Source organism: Elephas maximus, chromosome 15, assembly GCF_024166365.1.
Source record: "Elephas maximus indicus isolate mEleMax1 chromosome 15, mEleMax1 primary haplotype, whole genome shotgun sequence".
Taxonomy (NCBI): Eukaryota; Metazoa; Chordata; class Mammalia; order Proboscidea; family Elephantidae; genus Elephas; species Elephas maximus.
The window spans coordinates 51,045,586-51,068,208 of record NC_064833.1 but is presented as its reverse complement, the minus strand read 5'-3'; the positions used below and the strand labels follow the sequence as shown (position 1 = coordinate 51,068,208).

The following is a 22,623-nucleotide window of genomic DNA, read 5'->3' as shown; positions in this document are numbered from 1 at the left end:
TTGCTTTCAGCAAGCAAGATTGTGTCCTCTGCGTATGACAGGTTGTTAATGAGCCTTCCTCCAGTGCTGATGCGGAGTTCTTCTTCATGTAGTCCAGCTTCTTTGATTATTTGCTCAGCGTAAAGACTGAATAAATATAGTGAAAAGATACAACCCTGACACACACCTTTCCTTATTTCAAACCATGCAGTATCCCCTTGTTCTGTTTGAATGACTGCCTCTTGATCTATGTATGGGTTCCTCATGAGCACAATGAAGTGTTCTGGAATTCCAATTCTTTGCAAGGTTATCCATAATTTCTTATGATCCACACAGTTGAATGCCTTTGCGTAGTCAATAAAACACAAGCAAACATCTTTCTGGTATTCTCTGCTCTCAACCAAGATCCATCTGACTTCATCAGTGATATCATTCATTCTACTTATAACATGCTTGCCTATACTTCAGAACCTACTACCCTGTTCCACTGATAGAGCTGTCTTTTCTAGTATCATTAACAAATTGTTTTAATTATTGAATACTTAGATATAATTGGAAACGTGAAAGTACACATCTATCCTGATTGCTCTTCTTTTCCAAAAAGGTTTCTTTTTTTTTTCCTACTTTGACAGTTTTAGATGAATTTTTAATTTTTTTCCACTTCTAAAGAAAAATTCCATTGGGATTTTTATTAGATTTGTATTAAATTTGTGAAGCAGCTTTGGAGAAATTGTCATCTTAGTAATACTATGCCTTCTCTTGAGGTGCATACGTATTTCTCCACTTTTTCTCTTTTTAGTCAAGTTTTCTTTAAGTCCCATTAAACTGCTTTTAGGTACTTCATATATTCTAAACATTTCTTGTTTAATCAATTTCTAGATATTTCATATTTTTATTGCTTTTAAAAATGGCCTCCCTCTTCGTATCCCTAACTTAATATCAGTGGTATACTCAAAAATGATTGATTTTTGTATATAGGTTTGGTAACTAGGTTAGCTACCACCTTGAGTAGCTGCTCTTATCTATGACATGCCATTTATCTTTCTTTGCTGGTAATACAGGCTTGGACATTTAGATCCATTTCCACTTACTGTAAGAACTGACCCATCTCATCTCTCTTCCAGAAAAATCCATCTAAACATAATCTTTAGCTACCTGGCCCACTATCTACCATTTTTCTGACCTGAGCTTTGAAACAGTATTTTATGCCTTTTGTTGTTACATAAGGTTTAAATGCTACTTCATTGCCACAAGGCAAAAACAAATTGTGACTTTACATTTTATAATCTGATATCTTAGAGGAATAAGATTATTTTGCCACAATACCAAATATAGCTTTTAAACGGTTAATTCACAAAATACTACAATCAGAAGCGTGCCAAATCACAAACTTTACGTGTTTTTATCAGAAGAAAAAAGACACAAAAACAATCGAATAGTGAATAAACTAATGTATTTAAGTAATTGCCAATACATTGATATAGACCATAGCTAAACCTGGTATTCAAAAAATGGAGAGACCCATATTAACTGAATAAAAAAAAAAAAAAAAAAAATTTTTTTTTGCCTGGTAAAATTAAAGAAGGGGAAACCCAAAAGCAAGCCTCAGAGAATGGTTAGGACTTTATTAGGAAAAGAAGATGATACAAGAGCCAGCAGGTCATGACCCTTCTTTGACCTTTTAAGCAAGTATATCTGAGGCCTCATTCTGCCAGAGGCTCTCCTGGTATAGGAGAGGCTGTGGTTGATGGATGGACGGGGTCAGGGCGTGCTGACTGTGGATTACCACACATCACCTGTTTACTGTTTCTTGAGTTAGTGTTTAAACCCCGAGCAGGGACCTTGTAAGTCTTGCAAATAGCCTTGAGTAGAGAAGACTTAAACACTCAACAGATTTCTAGAGCCATGATAGTACCAGGCTCAGGTGAATCCCTGGTATTCCCCGAAGCCACAGGGGATCATATTAATATTTTTTTCCCATGTTCAGTTTCTGTTTTCAGACAATCATACCAATTCTCCAAACCTTACATTCCCTCTACCACAACCAGAAATAAGATAAGATGAGAAATTATTTTTATTTGCTGCCATGTACCTTTGATTTTGGATAACTGTTTCTGTCCTTTGTAGGAATTTGTTACAATTTCTCTTCCTTTATTCAGTGGTTGGAACACTTCTGTTCTTGGTAGAAATTGGGAGCTAATTTTCTGCCTAATGAAGTGATGGATACAAAGTACATTACTTTTGTTAAACAAAAAGCTGGTTTCTTTTGCCTAAGACTATCATTCTGAACTAAAGTTGCCTTGATGAAGTTTATTTTCCTTTTGTAGCCCTATTTCTGAAGAACTGATCTTTGAAACGTTAAAAGCTAGATAAGGGAGAAAGATGTGAATATGAACATTTATGGGGGGGATACACAGTGCAACATATGATTATTTCTATCATAAGAATCAAATTTAATGTGACTTATTTCTTATTGCCATAGGAAACAAGAAATACTAAGTATTATTTGAGGATTCATTAGTTTTGCCAGAGTTCTTCTTTTAATAGTATAGAATGAAAAAAAAGAAAATGAATATATGCGAAAATCTATTCTAGGTGCTTCCTGCATGGCTACAGAACAAAAGAGCACATGGCCACTTAATGCTGAGTGATGTTTGTTCCCTTTGGAATGACTTATTCAGTGATCCGATGTGTATGCAGTAGCATGTGGCCGAAGCTGTAACAGGGTTATTGTTGATCTGGGACCTCTGGCATTGTTCAAAAGTGACAGAGACTCTTCGAGTTTCTTTGAGTTTTAATGAACTTCAGCTTGGGTTTCTGTTTTGGATCATCTTTACTTTTTAAGACTACTAACTGCCCTATGGGGCCCTGGTGGCGCCGTGGTTAAGAGCTTGGTTGCCAACTAAAAGGTCAGCAGTTTGGACCCATCAGCTACTCCTTGGAAACCCTAAGGGGCAGTTCTGCTCTGTCCTATGAGATCACTATGAGTCAGAATCGACTCGATGGCAATCGGTTTGGTTTTTGGTAATTGCCCTACAGTTGGCTGCCTTCTGATGGTATGAGAAGGAGATGTTTTCATTAGTTGTTTTTTAGGTGTCAGAATACTAGCTGTATACAGTTACTCTGTGAGCCTGAATTTCTACCCAGGCGAACACTTACCTTTTTTTTTTTTAACCATAATAATATTGTAATAATATAGCTCTCACATTTATTGGCACCCTGGTGGTACAATAGTTAAGTGCGCAGCTGCTAACCAAAAGGTTGAAGGTTTGTGGCTCCAGTCTACCCTGCAGCTCTGCGTGAGAAAGACCTGGGAATCTGCTCCTTTAAATATTACAGCCCAGAAAACCCTACTCTACTCTGTCACATGGACTTGATAGAAGTCAAAAACTGATATATTGCATTGGGCAAATCTGCTGCAAAAAAAAAAAAAAAAAAAAAAACCTTTTTAAAATATTAAAAAGGGCTAATATAAATAATACAAATAATATAAATGTAAATAATATAAATATTAAGGACTAAGGTACGCCTGACCCAAACCATGGTATTTTCAATCACCTCATATGCATGTGAAAGCTGGACAATGAGTAAGAAACACCAAAGAAGAATTGATACCTTCGAATTGTGTTGGCAAAGAATATTGAATATACCATGGACTGCCAAAAGAACGAACAAATCTGTCTAGGAAGAAATACGGCCAGAATGCTCCTTAGAAGCAAGGATGGTAAGACATCATATCATGTACTTTGTACGTGTTATCAGGAGGGACCAGTCCCTGAAGAAGGACATCATGCTTGGTAGAGGGTCATCGAAAAAGAGGAAGACCCTCAATGAGATGGATTGACGTAGTGACCGCAACAATGGGCTCAAACATAGCAACCATTGTGAGGATGGCGCAGGACCAGGCAATGTTTCCTTCTGTTGTGCATAGGGTCACTATGAGTAGGAACCTACTCAATGGCACCTAACAACAACCATTTACCAAACACTATGCTAGACACTTTTCTTTTGGTATTTTATTTAACCTTAATAGTGTATTAGATAAATTCTGTTAATATTCCTATTAGTCTATAAAGAAACTGAAACAAAAGCATTAGGTAACTCATTGAAGGTCACACAGCTAAGATCTAAGATGTGGAAGAGCCAGGATTCGAAACCATGCCATCTGTTGCCAAAGCCCATGCTCTTAATCACAACACTCAGCTATCTAACAAGTTGATCTCTCTGTCATCATCATCACAACAAGAGGGAGTGGGCAGCAATCTCAAACTGATCTTCGTGAATTGATTCCTGGCCCTTCTTGGCTTGAAGCTACCACAGTTTCTAGTTAATTTCTTGAAAGGATAATAAAAATGATGGCTAGGTAGACAGAATAGAAAAAATATTTTAGGACTTGTTAGTTGTATTCGTTATCTATTGCTGCACAACCAATTTTCCCCCAAATGTAACAGCTTCAAACAACAAACATTTATTATCTCCTGCAGTTTCTGAGGGTCAGGGATCCAGGAGTGGCTTAGCTGGGTGTCCCGGCCTCAGGGTTTATTTTGAGGTTGCAGTCAAGTTGTGAGTTGGGGCTGCAGTCATCTGAATGGGATAGAGGATCCACTTCCAGGCTCACTCATGTGGCTATTGGCAGGAGGAGCTTAGCCTCTCAACATGTGGGAAAGCTGCTCCATAAGGCTGCTCACGTAATGTGGCAGCTGGCTTTCTCCAGAGATATAAAAAGAAAGAGAGGCAGTCAGAGACAGAGAGACTAATATGAATGTAATTTTTTTAAATATAATTTTGGTGGGAAGATTAGCGGGCAGTGAGTTTAAGGTAATGGTGGTAGAATAATTTGGAAAAGGATAACAAGGATGGTAGCACAACTTGAAGAATGTAATTGATGCCACTGAATTGGACATGTGGAGATTGTTGAAATGGTGTATCTTTGGCTATGCATACTTCCACCAAAATTAAAAAAAAATTATAAATAAAAAAGGAGATTAGGCACAGAAGCAAGGAAGCACAAAGTGGGAAAGACTGATGCCATGTGGCGATTACCAAGGAACTGAGAAAGAGAAGCTGAAAGAGACAAGGATTTTCCCCCAGAGCAAAAAGAGAGAGAATTCTCCTAGAGCTTGTGCCCTGAATTTGGATGTCTAACCTCCTAAACTGGGAAAAAATAAATTTCTGTTTGCTAAAGCCACCCACTTGTGGTATTTCTGTTACAGCAGCATTAAGAAACTAAGACAGAATTTGGTACCAGAGTTTGGGGAGCTGCTATAACGAAAAAAAAAAAAAAAAAAATTTTTTTTTTTACAGATACCCAAAATGTGGAAGTGGGTTTGCATTTGAGACATGGTTCGATTCTGGAGTAATTCTGGGGGGGTGGGGGGACATATATATGAACCCATTGCTGTCGAGTCTATTCTGATCCATTGGGACCCTATAGGACACAGTAGAACTGCTCTATAGGGTTTACAAGGAGCAGCTAGTGGATTTGAACTGCTGACTTTTTGGTTAGCAACTGTATCATTTAAACATATATAAAATCTTGGAAGTAATATCCCACTGCTTCTGGCATATTCTGTTTATTAAGAGCAAGTCAGTAAGTCTAGCCCACACTCAAGAGGAGGGAAATCAAGCACTATTTCTTGAGGGGAAAAGCATCAAATGATCTGTGGACATTTCTTTAAAACTACCATACTAGTCAACTTCTAACTGCCATCTGTGTGTGTGTTGATATGGAATGGTGGAAGGGAATCTTTATTTTGTTTTGTTTTGCTTTTCCTCCTGTAATATCTGTTTCTATTAAAGGAAATTAATTGAATTTTAAAAATCTAAGATGCGTATCTGTTCCTGCATTAGTTGAATATTACTAATGCTGAAAGATAGTGATAATGAACTATATGTTTTATCTTTAGAACTATGCCTGAAGCCACATATATGAATGTATGTATGATGACATGTCAATAGAGCCAAAACATGTATAACAAAAATAAATTTTTCTGTATTTGAGCTAAATTAATATTAAAGAAAACTATTCTAAAACCACCTTTTAAAGAAGTTCTTCCAAGTATTCGGCTTTCAAAGAGGGTTCCAGTATTTTAATGGCTGAAAACTCATGTCATCTAAGAATGTCTCAGTTCACTCCTTGATTCAGCAGAAATTCTATGTTTGGAACTGGAGAAGAGTCTAAGTGTAACACAGTACCCTCGAGAGGCTCACCAAGGAGTAGGATGGATAATGCAGGACCATCTGCAATACAAGGTTTTAAGTATATGTAATATGAATGACTCAAATAATGTGTGAATCATAATGTATGATTTTGACTCACAGCAACCCTGTAGGACAGGCTAGAACTGTCCCATAGAGTTTCTGACCAGTGCCTGGTGGATTCGAACTGCTGACCTTTTGGTTAGCTTAACCACTACGCCACCAGGGTTTCCTGGTGTGTGATAGGAGTATAAAATAGGAAAGCATCACCTTGTCTAACTAATCTGAAAAGTTATCGTGGAGTAGATGATGTTTAAGCTGAACTTCCGAGGATGAAGAGGAAGTCCATAGGTAAAGATTACAGGGATGCGGTGGGAATAAAAATCACTTTAAGGAAAAGAAGTAACAAGCAAAAATATGAGAAACACAGTCATTTTTGTGGAAATTCCAAGAATACAGTGTGTTTCGAGAACGGAGTTATTTTGGACAGTAGTGGGTGTTCAGGCTGAAGAGTAAATTAGCTGAGAAATTTGGATTTTAGTCATTAAGCAGTGGATGAACATTGAAAATTCTTGAACAGAGGGAATAGAGAGAGTCATGTGAGGGTAAGTTAAGTAAGCTCTTACTTCTCTCGTGTTGGGTTTATTTGCTTCCCTGACTAAAAAAAAAAAGACTGTCACCTACAAAATGAGGATAGTGTTTACTCTGGTAATACCATGGATCTGTATTCTTTGAAAGAAAAGGTTTTGTGCATATTTATGGGCATGCTATTCTAGGTAATTTTTTATGAATTCTAGAAAGTTTTACATGATTTTCAATAAGTATTTCTTATTACCACATAGAAACAATATAATGGAATTATGGTTTGTTTGTTTTTTTTTTTTCTCATTTTAAAAAATGTCATTCTTGATCTGATCCTTTTTTGGTTGTTAATAGTCACAATTGAATTACCAAACACAAAGCCAAGGTTGCCAGTACTGAATGTGTTCCTATCTGAGTATATTTTTACTTTATCCAAATGTAGTAGGTGAGGTCAAGAAATTTTGACTTGTACCAACCTACAAAAAAGCAGTTATGAAAAATATTCAGAAAATATTTATGAAGGCTTTTTCTTGGTTTTCTCAGAAGCATCAAAATAGATAGCTTGTCACGCTTTCTTCCTCACATCATCGTTTAGTTCTATATTAAATGAAGTTGGGTAAATGAGAGAGTTAGCTCACAGGTGTTTTATCTGTTGTGGGCGAGAAACGTGTTTTGATTTACCTTGAAAGCAATAATTATAGTAAACATTTGACGGCATCATTATTTCTATCTTTAAAAAAAAATTAGATCACTAAATGTTACATTTATCAGATTTTATTTGTAATATGTACACTATTTTTAAAATATTACAACAATAAAGAAATATTTTAAATGAAAAAAAAAAATCCATATGGCCATCACCCAAATAAAAGGCCATTTTCATGTTCATTTCCCTTTTAGATCTTTGTCATCTTCTGTTGCTGTTGCTGTTGTTGGGTGTTGTCGAGTCGATTCCAACTCATAGCCACCCCATGTGACAGAGTAGAACTGTCCAATAGGGTTTTCTTTTCTGTAACTTTTATGGGGGCAGATTGCCAGGTCTTTCTCCTGCAGAGGTGCTGGGTGAGTTCGAACCACAAACCTTTCTACTCTTCCCTTTATACCTCACCGTCTAATCTGTCACCCAATCCTAAAGATTTCAGCTCTTTAATATTGCTCATATCCATTCTCTTTTCTCTCAGTTCCCCACCTGGGCCATGTTAGGCAGACTCGCTGTGACTCTTACTGGAATTCCAGCCACAGACACCTAACTCATTATTCTGCTTCTAGTGTTGCCTACAGACCATTCTCCGATCTGCAGCTGAGGAATCTGTCCAAAAATAAGACTTTCCTTCATCTGCCTAAAACGTGTCAATGGCTCCCCATTGCCTTTAGAAAAGAGTGCAAACTCTTTGACCAGGGCATACAAGGCCCAGAAAAATCTGGTCCCTTCCTGCTGTCTTGTACCACTGCCCATTTCTTTTAGTCCCACCGGAAGAAAAAAAAAAAAAAAAATTTCATCTGAACCTTGCCATATAGCAGTCCTTCTGTATGGATTTCATGCCTCTCTCTGCCACAGGTCCTTCCTTAATTCTCCAGTTATCCACTTGCTCTTTATCTTGCTAGTTCAGTAATATTCCTGGTGATGCTACAAGACTCAGCTAAACTGTACCTTCCTGTGGGAATCCATCCTTGACCCCCAAGGAGGGTTGGATGCTCTCAAAGCGCCTTGTGCATATTCTCATGATAGCTCTTACCACTGTTTACTTCTCTGTCGTTTCACCTGTCTTTGGTATCTTGTATAACATTGCGCCACAAGAACCACTGCTAGGGCTAGCGAGTTAAACCTCTCAGTATTTATTTTTTTTTTAGCATATATTGGCTCCCTGGAGAGCTGAGGATATACTGCCAATCTCTGCTGATCATGGATCAGCCTGAAGTGAAGAAGGGCTCAGTGACTGCATTCCAATTCTGGACAGTCTTGGGAGCCAAGGCAGGTGTCCCTTCCAAGGAAACTAGGCAGAAGGTGAGAAGGAAGCAGAGTCACAGAATTTCCACCCAAAACTGTTACTAAAATTTGAAATGATTGCTTACCCAGAGCAGTAAAATTCTCTTTCTGAATTCCCAAATTCCTGGGGAGAGAGCTGCCTATCTCTAGCTCAGCAGGGTTCCAAAGATGCTGGAGGCAGTCAGGGCCCCCTGCAAGGGGCCAGATGTATTTCGTGTTCAGCTGGGAATGTCTGGAAAGAAGGAAGGGATTAGAAGTTCTAATCATTGTGTTCATGCAATTTTGTGTTTTGTAAAACATGCTATTTACAAAAAATCTAGTTCAGCATCAAGTTTTCTCACAGTTGGGTTTTTCCCTTAGTTCATTATGTTGAACTTGCCTTTAAAACGGTTTCTCAATGACACATCTTCAGTTCATGATCTTCTTTTCTGACATTTCGACAACTGTAACCAAGATTATAATGTGGCAGAACATGGTAGGTGCAGGTGAATAAATTTTAGAATTTCTTAGAAACTGAAGCCTCATTTTCATGCTAACAATTAAAAGAGCAAGAAGGAGAAAGAAAGATATAAGCATAAATATCGCATACATTGGGCTGACAACATATTTCGTTGTATGCTCTTAACAGTTCTGAACATTTTTTTTCCCCCATATAAGTATTTTAATAATGATGACGATAAGCAGTCTGGTTGTCTCTTATTATGTAAGGAAATGTGTGCTTCTAGAAAAGAAACCTACTTCTATTTCCTTATCAGTTCTGCCTTTGAGTTCTACATAGGCCACTCCTAACAAAAATACGGAAACCATCTCCTGCCTCCCAGCTGTGAAAGTTGGGATATGTGCAGAAATGTCTCTGGAAAGAAAAATTTCAGAACTAGCTAAACCCTGAATCCCAGTTCTACCGCCTACTGGCATATGCCCAAATTAACCTCTGAGCCTCCGTTTTTTCATTTGTCAGATGTGAATAACTGTACTTCCTTTTCAAGGATGTTGGGAGGGTGAAATGAGATTATACAGGAGTCTAGCACTGTCCCTGACCTATGTAGGGAATTAAGAGAGACCAGTTATCTAATGACCAGGGTCATTCCCAAGTTTCATCCCTTGTTGTTCACAAAAATCCTCATACATGTGGCTTGGTGCTTTATGCAAATATGATGCATTATTTCTTAGAACAACCACCAAAACATTTTTCTTACCACGTAGAAAGAAAATTCAACACTGCAGCTAACTAATAATCTAAATAAGAGTTTGGAATTTTGATGCTGCAGAGAAAAATTTTAACTTTAAGTCAGAAACATACCATCCTGGTTGTTAAAATATATATATATATAATAAATGTGAGTGCTTCCTGAACATTCTCTCCTTGTAAGGATCCACATTTCAGCTGACCTATGAAAATCAATCAGCAGTTGAAGCAAAATGGGCTTGTTCTTGGGAGAACTTCAGCATGTCTGATGGATGGGTAGAAATGCGGGTATACCCAGTCCCCCAGTGCTCTGAATAATTGACCAAGCTTCCACCTACGGGTAGAGACACGTAAGGTGATGTAGAGGTACAAATGTAATTAATTCATAAAAATATGGAGCAACAAGGAAAAAGAAAGCGCAGCTCTTAGTCAGCCATCTCCTCATTAATATGATCAAAACAGATCGTCTGCAGTGACAGCACATAGACTCCTACGGCCTCCTTGGAAGCACAGAGGAGGTATGTGGGATCTGACTACCCAGGAGCGGAATCCAACGCCTCAGAATCCCAGAGAGAAAACAGAAGAGGTAGCCTCAAGACAGAGGAAGCACAGGCTTCTTTTGAAAAGCAATAAAAGAGCAAATACAAGGTGTGTGGGGCATTTTCAATCCAATTTACGAAACACATGTGGAGCACCTCCCACGTTCAAGATATTGCCAGATGCTAGGCACCAAGAGGAATGCAATAGGGAACAACAAGCTGGCCCCTGTCTCCCAATGAAAAGATAATAAAAATGTTTTTATTAGTGGCTACTCTAAGGTCTTCCTCATTTTGTTGCAGGTTTTGCTTTAAGATGATAGAAACTTATCAATTTGATACAGAGAAACAGAAAAGGCAATTATGTGAGCCTCGTTCCCCAGCACACACGTGAAATAGTCATATTTTTCATCCAGCTTGCTGAGTCCCTGGGTGGTGCAAATGGTTAATGTACTCGGCTGCTGACCAGAAGTTTGGAGATTTGAGGCACCTTGGAAGAAAGGCCTGGAGATTACCTTCTTCCAAAAAAGCAGCCATTGAAAACTCTGTGGAGCACAGTTCTGCCCACACATGAGGTCGCCATGAATCGGAGTCAACTAGAAGGCAACTGGTTTTCACCCTCCTTGCAAGGAGAGGTCCACTGTGTGGGAATGACCTGGAACATGCCTTGTGATGGTGGGGAAAGAGCAGTAGCTGGAAAGGGCCATTTTTCTTCCTTTAATTCTTACTTACTCTCCACTCCATTTTATATTTTCTCATGCAAATCAGAGGCACATTTAAGGCTCAAGGAGTTAATAACCAGTAAAGGGACAACTCCTCCAAGTTATTCATTTTAGACAAAGCATTAGATAGAACATCTGTCTTTTATACAGCATAAGAGGCATTTGGAACCCCCGGTGGTATAGTGGTTAAGAGCTATGGCTGCTAACCAAAAGGTTGGCAGTTCAAACCCACCACGTACTTCTTGGAAACCATATGGGGCAGTTCAACTCTGTGCTATAGGGTCGCTGTGAGTCAGAATCAGAATCGACTCATTGGCAACAGGTTTGGTTTAAGACGCATTTTGTAAATGAGTCTTGTTATGGATTGAATTATTTCCCCCCCAAATATGTGCTATAAATCCTAACCTCCATGCCTGTGGTTATAATCCTATTTGGAAATGGGTTGTCTTTGTTATGTTAATGAGGAAGGATTAGTGTAGGGAGTGTGTAGAGTTAATCTCTTTTGAGATTTAAAGGAGATAAAACAAGCAAGCGAAAGAAGGAGAGATGAGGTAAGATAGATGCCAAGATACATGGAGATCCCTGAGGAACCAGGAAGCTGAAGCTGAAGAGACAAGGACCTTCCTCCAGATAGAGGAAACCTTCCCCTGGAGCCAGTGCTCTGAATTTGGACTTCTAGCCTCTTAAACTGAGAGAAAATCAATTTGTTTGTTAAAGGCATCCACTTCTGGTATTTCTGTTGTAGCAGCACTAGATGACTAAGACAAGTCTTAAGGAACAGCAGGTAGAAAGCAGCAGTAGAACTCCCCTATTTCAAATTCAACCTGAATTCCAGGCAAGTCTTTCTTTTCTGTTTCCACAGTTCTTGTGAGGATTGTTTAGGGAGTAAAAGGGGAGATGGGATGTAAATTAACTGTAGGTCTACCTACCACTCCTTATGTGTAATTATAAACTCTGAAATTCTGAAAACTGAAAGGGTTTTTTGTTTGTTTTTGTGGGGAGAGGAGGGATGGGGGTTGGAAGAGGTAAGCTTAGCACCAGAATCCATTGGTAGCAAACCTAATTTAATATTCACAGTTTTGCTACAGAAATGTCAGTATGTTCATGACAGGGTGCTTCCCCAGGCCTTGCTGGGAGTATTACATAGTATATAGTATCTGTTGGGGATTACCCCTCTAGATTCTGAAAACTTCTGGATTTCAAAACATGTCTAGCCCCAAGGGTCCTCTTAAAACATTGTGTTAAGATGGCTATCTCCTTGTATGTAGCTTCATAATAGATCTTTTAATTACTCTTTCAGAACATCAGATTATATGACTGATTAAGGCTGAAATGCAATACTCTCAAGTTAAAGTAAGAGCGAAACTACCAATTCTTTGAAAAGTTCATTGGATTTCAAAGAGCAGCAGAACTGCATCTACAAATGAAAATTGACCCTTAGTCAGTGGGGGAAAATGTGGACAGATTTATTGACCTTTCAAAACTCTTAGGAGATTGGCTTAAACATGTTTGTGGCCAGTGTACTGGCATGTAATGCTTTAGGAGCCCTTTGATGTGTAGACTTAATTTCCTAACAGGAATCAGTCTCTGCCTCCTGTCAGCCACTGCTGAAAAATGGTTTATTTGTGGACTTTGAGAATAACCAGTTGGTTTAAAGAATAATTCTTTTTTATACTTATTATTCTACAGAATGAGATGAATTATTTCTGACTACAAGCTCTCTATCCTATGTGATTTTTCTGGGGGAGGTTTTCTGGTTACAGTTTACATCTATCTTAGGAGGTAAAGAGTGTGGCTTCCAAATTGTGTGTCTTCTATATATTGGGAAAGTCTCTTTAATCAAAGTACAGTTAAGAAAAACCCATAATTGCTTACTATGGGCTTGCATTTTGAGCAGATGGAAAGGTAACTGCCAGGCCTGGGTGCTGATCTCTGTGAAAATACGTACAGATTTGAAGGAAGTCGCCTCACCCCAAGAGCCCTGTCTTTTTTCACCTCGCCTCTCCCAGCCCACCTCCACTCAGTTTCCTAAGTCCAAATTTAAAGATGTAGCCTTGTCTTCTGGCGTGGAATATGACAAGTTATGGATCACTATTAATATTCCCCCATTTCACTGAGATCAGACGTTATAAAAACCATATGGGACCCTTTAAAACCACATAGCCCCCCAAAAAGGACCAATTAACTCTTTAGGGGCCATCTCAGGCTGAAAGTCCTCAGAAGGCCTAAAACCTCAACGGAAGAAGCAGCTGCCAAGGAGTTCGTCTTATTTGAACCAAGATGACTGAGCCCAACTTAACTGCTTGGACCATGCTTGGACTTTCTGACTTCTCTTGCTTGGTTCTTTGCATTTTCTGTGACTTTCAGTTTCTTATGCCCACCTGACCTTTTCATACACACCCGTTGCCGTCAAGCGATTCCGACTCATAGCGACCCTATAGGACAGAGTAAAACTGCCCCATAGGGCTTCCAAGGAGCATCTGGTGGATTTGAATTGCCTACCTTTTTACCTTTTGGTTAGCAGCCTCAGCTTTTAAGCACTGCACTACCAGGGCTCCTTTCTTGCATTAAAAAAAAAAAAATTGTTTTAAATAGGAATAAGTAAAAAAAAAGCCCAAACCTGTTGCCATCAAGTCAATTCTGGCTCATGGCAAACCCATGTGCTACAGAATGGAACTGTTTATAGGTTTTTCTTGGTTGTAATCTCTGTGAAGGAAAATTGCCAGGCCTTTCTACAGCACCACTGGGTAGATTTGAATCACCAGCCTTTATGTTAAAAGCAAACCATTTGTGCCACCCAGGAATAACTACTGTTTACTGAGCATTTAATATGTATTAGTCATTTTTTTTTTTAAGTCATTTCAGAAGCCCTGGTGGTATAGTGGTTAAGCACTGGACTGCTAACCAAAAGGTCGATAATTCGAACCCACCAGCCACTGTACAGGAAAAAGATGTAGCAGTCTACTTCCATAAAGATCACAGTCTTGGAAACCCTATGGGGCAGTTCTACTCTGTCCTGTAGGGTCACTATGAGTCAGAATTAACTCTACAGCAGTGGGTTTAGTCATTTCAGATATCAGTTTTATAATGAGATTAAAAATTTAGGGTGCCTAGAATGTTCTGAAAACATCCTGAAACCCACAATGGAGAGTGCATGAGAAGGGAATCCTCCATTCTGCCCTAGAGTCAGATACACTAAGTGAGAATAATCAGCGTGCTAAAGAAACACTTAGTACCCAACGGGGAGCTTTGAAGACTACATTAGTGTTTACCGCAGTGCTGGAAAGGCACCCTCCCTGATCAGAAGAACCAAAGCTTCCTCCTGCCAGTTCTCTGCGAATCTATTTGGTGTTTCCATTATTAGAATCATTTTTGTCTTTTCATTAAGGAGTAAATAGGTGCCGAACTGTGAAGCAGCTGACCTCAGTCCTTGTATGCTGCAATGGGAAGGTGGAAGGATCCTGTGATTTGTCAGGATGTATGTACCCAATCTCCATAATTCTGTGTGCACTATACCTTCCCACACAGATCTTTTTTGAAGTCATATAGCAAGAAGAGAGGGTTAGAGTGGACATGACAGAATCGCTTCACCTATGGAAAGAACAGGGAAAAAGTATTCTTTTCTTTGCCCCCACCTCTAGGTGACCCCCCAAAAAACCAAATCCATTGCTATCAAATGGATTCCAACCCACAGTGATGCTAGATGACCCAGTGAACATGTATTTTAGTCTATTCTGGAATGGATGCTGAGTCCAATGTTCTTATTTCATGCATTTGAGGAAACAAGCATAAGGAGGTTAATGACTTGCTTCAAGTCACCTATAAGTTAATGGCCAAGCCTGTCACCCAGCATAGAATCTTACCCTTCAGGAGGGTCAAAAAATAATATGCAGAATTGAGTAGAAATAGCTAATTAGTTCCTTTCAGTCTAATCACTAAACTATTAATACAAGACCTTCTCAAGCCCTTCTCTGAGCATAAAGAAGATTATCACTATAACCTTCCAGGAACAGGATTCTATGTTGCCATGGCAAAGGAGCAAATCTAAGTCTCTGATTAAAAGGAATCCATTTGTAAGAAATCATCAAGCTCCCTAACAGGGTTTCATCACTGTCTTAAGAGTTTTTTTTGTTTTCCGTAGTACCCCAAGCCTGGAGCTCAAAGTAGAAAAAAAAACTTTTTTTTTTTTTCTACTTTAGCTACTTGAAATTCGCTTTTTGTGGTTTATATCATAACTAAATTAATTTTGCTCCGTCAGTTTCTTGATTTTTTTTTGCAGTAACATAAATGGACTTTAATCATTCTAAATATTTGAATGTTTTGATTTCAGTGGTAAAAAATAGATTGATGGATATTGAAGCCGTAACATATTTGCTTCTGCTAGAATCTGAATTCTACCTTTCAACCTCAGTGTTGGAAAGGGCGTCACTTAATACAGAAGACAGCAAATCCATCTCAAATATGAACGAGAGATATAAAACAATAAATGAAATAACTGGCAGCCTGGAAATATTCAGTCCGGAATAGACTTTGTGTAAATCTTTACCTGAATGCAGTAAACTCTGCCAAGAAAAACCTTCTGAGGCTGATACGATTTAAAGTCTCTTTGCTCAAGAAACACTGGTTTTTAGAAATGATGCCACATTTTTGATCCTCTCAGCCTACATAGAAATTCACCTACAATTTAGGAGACTTTTCTTTCCCCCTTTTTGACTTGCTGGCGTTTGGGCACTGAAAAGCTTTCCTTGCAAGGCTAGCTTGCAGCAGTGCCCTCAAGGGTATGGTTTTATAATCAATGGAGGGTCTCTGCCCCTTGTAGCCTCAGAGGCTTTGTGACTGGAGCCTACTGCTTCTCTCCGGGAACGCTTAACACAGACACAGGAAAGATGAAGTTGCTTTTTGTATTTTAGACACTTCTGCTAGGAAGCAGCAGGCGGAGAACTCCTGTTTTCTGGTCTAGTCTAAGAGAGCTGTGTGGTCTTGAGCAAGTATTCTTAAACTATCCAGACCTCATTTTGGAAATGAGAAGCTTGGATTCAATAGTTCTTCCAGTCCTGTAATGCGTGGTCTTCGTTGATTTGCTAATTGCCTGTGAAATTCATTGATTTTCTCACACCGCATTTTTTTTCCAGTTTATATATACTTTGTTCTTGTCGTAAACTAAACAAATTTCTCTCCCACACCCACTTTTTTTTTTTTTGCAAGTTTAATGTAGGAATGATAATGTTCACTAGTTAGTAAACCTTTTCTGTATTCAGTGTTGGGCTAAAACTTCATTTGCACTCCCTTATATGTGTGTGTTAATATGTTTGTTGAATGACAACATTTTAATCTATACAACTGCAAAGATAGGCTGTGTTACTTTGTTTCCCTCTTTAATGAGACTTGCACAGTTAAATTTACAAAAGGACATTCATAATAGAGATATTAATCTATACATTTTATTCTTTCTCTTAAGAATAAGAAAATAGAGGCTCTGATTGATTCCACAGCTTATCCTCTTCCCAGAATACCACAATCCCTATTTCTTGAAGCTCCCCAGGCTGTTCTCCTACAAAACATTACCGTGGATTTACATATGTTGAAAAGGAGTAAATTTAACTATGTTATGCTTACAAAATCAAAGGGGATCTCTTTCTGTCCATGTGTGATATATATATGTGTACAGATATACATATAAATATCGATATAGATATATATCATGCACACATATTACAGTTTATATCCTAAAAATGTGTAAGTTTATAAGTAGTCAAATAAATATAAAATGAAATTGGCAGTAAAATATACTTTTTTCCATAAAAGACAATTATTTTAAAATAGTAATGCCCATTGTTCTTAAAAACAGAGGAAAATGAAGACTCTCAAACATGATAATGGGTCTTTAAATTAGCACTATCTATTGGAGGGCAAATTTAGTGGAATGCATCTAACACTTTTCAAGTGTACATATCATTCCACCTATTACTTCCACTTCTAGAAATTTACTTAAAGCAATAATTTAGTATGTGTGCAAGGATTGTTTATCATATAATTGTTTAATGCAGAAAAATTAGAAACTATAAATGTCTAGCAATATGGGACTGGATAAATAAATTATGAATGCAATAGAATATAATGTTCAACCATATGGAAAGATGCGTGGGTTTTTAAATGCAAATAGCTGATTTAAAATGTATGTAGTTGTTTTGGGAAAACAAACAAGCTTAAACATAGAGCAGCTAAAGTCAGTGGAAGAAATAGTGAAGTAAAAGAGCTGAACAGAAGTTTTCAAAGGGCGACTCGAGAAGATAAAGTAAAGTATTATAATGAAATATGCAAAGATTTAGAGTTAGAAAACCAAAATGGAAGAACACTCAAGCCAAAAGAACTGAAGAAAAATTAAGTCTTGAGTTGCAATATTGAAAGATTCTATGGGCAAGATATTGAACTACACATGAAGCATCAAAAGAGGATGGAAGGAATATACAGAGTCACTGTACCAAATAGAATTGGTCGATGTTCAACCATTTCAGGAGGTAGCATAGGATCAAGAACTGAAGGTACTGAAGGAAGAAATCCAAGCTGCACTGAAGGCATTGGCAAAAAACAAGGCTCCAGGAATTGACGGAATACCAATTGAGATGTATCAACAAACAGATGCAGTGCTCACTCGTCTATACCAAGAAATTTGGAAGTCAGCTACCTGGCATTATTTATGCCTGTTCCCAAGAAAGGTGATAAAACCGAATGTGAAAATTATCGAACAACATCATTGATATCACGTGAAAGCAAAATTTTGCAGAAGATTATTCAAAAGCAGCTGCAGCAGTATATTGACGGGGAACTGCCAGAAATTCAAGCTGGATTTAGGAGAGGATGTGGAACCAGGGATATCATTCCTGATGTCAGATGGATCCTGGCTGAAAACAGAGACTACCAAAAAGATGTTTACCTGTGTTTTATTGACTATGCAAAGGCATTTGACTGTGTGGATCACAACCAATTATGGATAACATTGGGGAGAATGGGAATTCCAGAACACTTAGTTGTGCTTATAAGGGATCCGTACATGGATGAAGAGGCAGGATAAGGGAATAATGCATGGTTTAAAGTCAGGAAAGGTGTGCGTCAGGGGTGTATCCTTTCACCGTACCTATTCAATCTGTATGCTGAGCAAATAATCTGAGAAGCTAGACTATATGAAGAAGAACGTGGCATCAGGATTGGAAGAAGACTCATTACAACCTGGAATACGCAGATGACACAACCTTGCTTGCTGAAAGCAAAGTTGAAACACTTACTGATAAAGTTCAAAGACTACAGCCTTCGTTATGGATTACATACACTTCAACATAAAGAAAACTGAAATCCTCACAAGTGGAAAATAATCAACATCCTGATAAATGGAGAAAATATTCAAGTTGTCAAGGATTTCATTTTATTTGAATTCACAATCAACACCCATGGAAACAGTTGTCAAGAAATCAAACGGGCAAATCTGCTCCAAAAGACCTCTTTAAAGTGTTCAAAAAGAAAGATGTCACCTTGAAGACTAAGGTGAGTCTGAACCCAGCCATGGTATTTTCAGTTGCCTCATATGCATGTGAAAGCTGGATAATAAATAAGGAAGACCAAAGAAGAATCGATGCCTTTGGATTGTGGTGTTGATGAAGAATATTGAATTTACTGCCTGAAGAAAGAGTAAATCTGTCTTGTAAGAAGTCAAAGTGCCCCCCAGAAGTGAGGATGGTCAGACTTCATTTCATGTACTCTGTACATGTTATCAGGAGGGACCGGTCCCTGGAGAAGGACATCATGCTTGGTAAATAGAGGGTCAGCAAAAGAGAGGAGGACCCTCAATGAGATGAATTGACCCAGTGGCTACAAGGATGGACTCATGCATAGCAACAATTGTGAGGATGGTGCAGGTCCTGGCAGTGTTTCGTTCTGTTTTACTTAGGGTTGCTATGAATTGGAACCAATTTGATGGCATCTAGCAACAATTTTTTTTTTTTTTAGCAACAAATAGGTGTTAATGGCTGTATTGAAGAAAATCTACATACCATAAAACTCACTCATTGTAAGTGTACAATTAAATGATATCAGTAAATTTATACACCCACCACCACAACCTAGTATTGTACTTTTTATATTTTATGTTTGCTCCTCTGTATTTTCTATTGTATAATGACCAAATCATTAGTTTTAGAGTAAAAGTTACTTTTTATTTTAAAATTTTAATTTAGGTGTATATGCAGAAAACTATAACATATCTTTTCAGTTCCTTTAGTCTGTAGCTCTTTCATGATAAAAATCAGCAAAGTTGTTAGTTTCTAAAAACAAGGTTGGTTTTTATTTATTAATTTTTTCTGTGGCTCCTTTATTCCTGACTCATGAACAAAAATGTCAAAACTTGTCTATTGGCTTTATGACCTTAGGCAAGTTACTTAATCTTTTATGCCAAGGTTTTGAGTCTCAAATAAAGTGATCCATGACAAACACAGCAATCTCTGTTTTCAGCCACTTGAGGGAATAGATTCCTTGACAATCCTCTTGTTGAAACCAACTAAAAATTATGGATAAAATATATTTTAAAAATCCATAAGTGCTTAAGTTACCTGGCAAGAAATTAGAGACTCCTCAGAGGCCAAACTGTAAGTGAATGAGGAAACCCAAAGGAATAAGGATTGCATGGAAGCTGGCTTCAATCCAGTGACCTTGAACTGTAGTTTTTAAGTCTTTTAGGACACCAGAGACAAGAGCAAAAGCCTAACCATTACTCCTTAATGTAAGGAGTCTTTAAGAGATCTCCTACATCAACTTTGCACCAAAGTTCTTTTTATTTCAGAGAACAGCAAGGAAAATTATCCCTAGTGATCCTGAGAATCAAATAAATGAAAAGGGAAAAAGAGTCGGCCCTGACAATTTGTAAATACAAGTTGGCTCTCATTAATTTGCAAGTCAAATTTGAACTTCCTGGGTGGTTGGGAAAGCCTCAAAATTATTCTGCACAGCAATGACACCAGGCACCTGACAAAAGCAAAACCACATTTTTAAATCTAGATCTGAAATAATTCTCACAGACTAATCTTGCAAGGAATATCAGGTAATATTTAAAAAATAGCAAAAAGTCTCAAAACACACATGGAAACAAGGTGCCATGAGTTAGAATCAAGAGAAACAACAGAATGTACAATCAAACATTCAAAGACTTTATATTGGAATTATCAGCTAGAGAATAAGTATGTTAATAGGTTTCAGTAACCACATGACAGAATTAAAAACATGAGAAAGGGGCAAGAAAATATAAAAAAGACCTAGCAAATCTGAGAAAGAATCAGAAAAAAATTTTTTTTTTTTTTTTGTAAATGAAAAAAAAATGAGTAATTCATGTTAAAACCTCAGGAGACCAGATTAACAGTATTACATGCAGCCAAAGAGAGAATAAGTAAACTGGAAGATATCTCACCTCTGAAGGTATTATACAGAATGCAGCTCAGAGAGACAAAGTTCTAGAAAATATAAAAGAGGTTAAGAAACATAGAGGATTGAGTGAGAAGATCCAACCTACCTTTAATCAATGATCAAGAAGATGGCACTGGACCGGGCAATGTTTAGTACTGTTAAACATAAGGTTGCCATGAGTCAGAGCCAACTCAACAGTAACTAACAAGAGCAACAACACTTTCATAGAAGCCCTACTGTGCATAATAAAATAATATTTGTCAAATTTTATGTATCATTTCTAGGGCATTTTGTAGAAGTATCATTTTTTAGGATTTTTAACTAACCCTATTGCCAAAAGTGAAACTTCCAGGAATCTTAATGTGAATATTACCTTCCAATTTATCTATTTGCTAGTAAGATATTCAGAATGTTAAATAGTATGTATAATCATCCAGATGACTTTTTTAAGAAAGATATAGACAGTTTTTTTATTATCTATTTTTAATTGTAATAAAAATTTTATATGAAATATATAGTATACAAAATTTGACGTTTTACCTTTTTAAGTGTACATTTCACTGATATTAGTTACACACATAGACTTTAATAATCCATTTTTCTCTCACATATTTTCCATATGTATTTTTAATCATCTGGGACATTGGTGGCCTTTACTTCTTGAAATCCACCCAGGTGTGTGTGTTGTGTGTGTGTGTGTGTGTGTGTGTGTCAGCAGCCTGCATTATTGTAGCTAGGCAACACAATAGGATCCTTTCCTTCATAAACCCTTGACTGCTTCTTAAGAATTCTCTTGAAGTCTTCAAGTAGCTTCTAAGCCTAGGCTTATCTATATATTCCTAAAGCAAGCAAGAACACCTGACACAGACCCAATTTTAAGAAAGGCAAGCCCATTATGTAATTTCAGTCTAGAGCCAGTCTCTTCTTATGCTGACCAGTCGTTTTCTTGGTCATTTGGGGAAATGGTGAGTTCCATCTCTCAGTATAAAATTCCAGACTTTCAAATGTGGGAGTCAGAACTCTATGAAATTAAAGACACAAAGAGATTATACAGACCCCTTGCTATCTGATATGACCATATTGAAATGTGGCAATCTACCATATTTCATCAATTCTATAATGTGTATTTTTTCCCCTTTTAACATTTATGAAATTGGTATGCATCTTGTCATTGATGTTGTTGTTGTTGTTAGGTGTTGTCCAGTCAGTTCCAACTCAGAGCGACCCTGTGTACAATAGAACAAAACACTGCCCAGTCCTGTGCCATCCTCACAGTGCTTGCTATGTTTGAGCCCATCGCTGAAGCCTCTGTGTCAATCCATCTCATAGAGGGCCTTCCTTTTTTTCGCCGACCCCCGCCCCCTCCCTTTACCAAGCATGATGTCCTTTTCCAGGGACTGGTCTCTCCTCATGACATGTACAAAGTACGTGAGGTGAAGTTTCACTATTCTTACTTCCCAGGAGCATTCTGGCTGTAGTTCTTTCAAGACAGACTTGTTTGTTCTTCCTGGCAGTCCGTGGTATATTCAGTACTCTTCATCAACACCATAATTCAAATGCATCAATTCTTATTTGTTTTTCCTTATTTGTTGTCCAACTTTCTCATGCTTATGAGGAAATTAAAAATACCATGGCTTGGGTCAGGCACACCTTAGTCCTTAAAGTGACATCTTTGCTTTTGAACACTTCACAGAGGCCTTTTGCAGCACATTTGCCCAGTGCAATACATCGTTTGCTTTCCTGATTGCTGCTTCCATGGGTGTTTATTGTGGATCTGAATAAAACTAAATCCTTGAGAACTTCAGTATTTTCTCCATTTATCATGATGTTGCTTTATCTATCCAGGTGTGGGAATTTCTGTTTTCTTTGTGTTGAGGTATAATCCATAATGAGGGCTGCAGTCTTTGATCTTCGTCAGTAAGTGCTTCAAGTTTTCTTCACTTTCAGCAAGCATGGTTGTATCATCTGCATATCACAGATTGTAAT

The 22,623-nt window shown here is 37.8% G+C and overlaps 1 protein-coding gene across 1 annotated transcript in view; it reads left to right on the top strand.

The window, feature by feature from the left end:
* NECAB1 (N-terminal EF-hand calcium binding protein 1) overlaps window positions 1-22,623 on the top strand; it is a 162,069-nt gene that overhangs the window by 87,991 nt on the left and 51,455 nt on the right. The window lies entirely within an intron of this gene.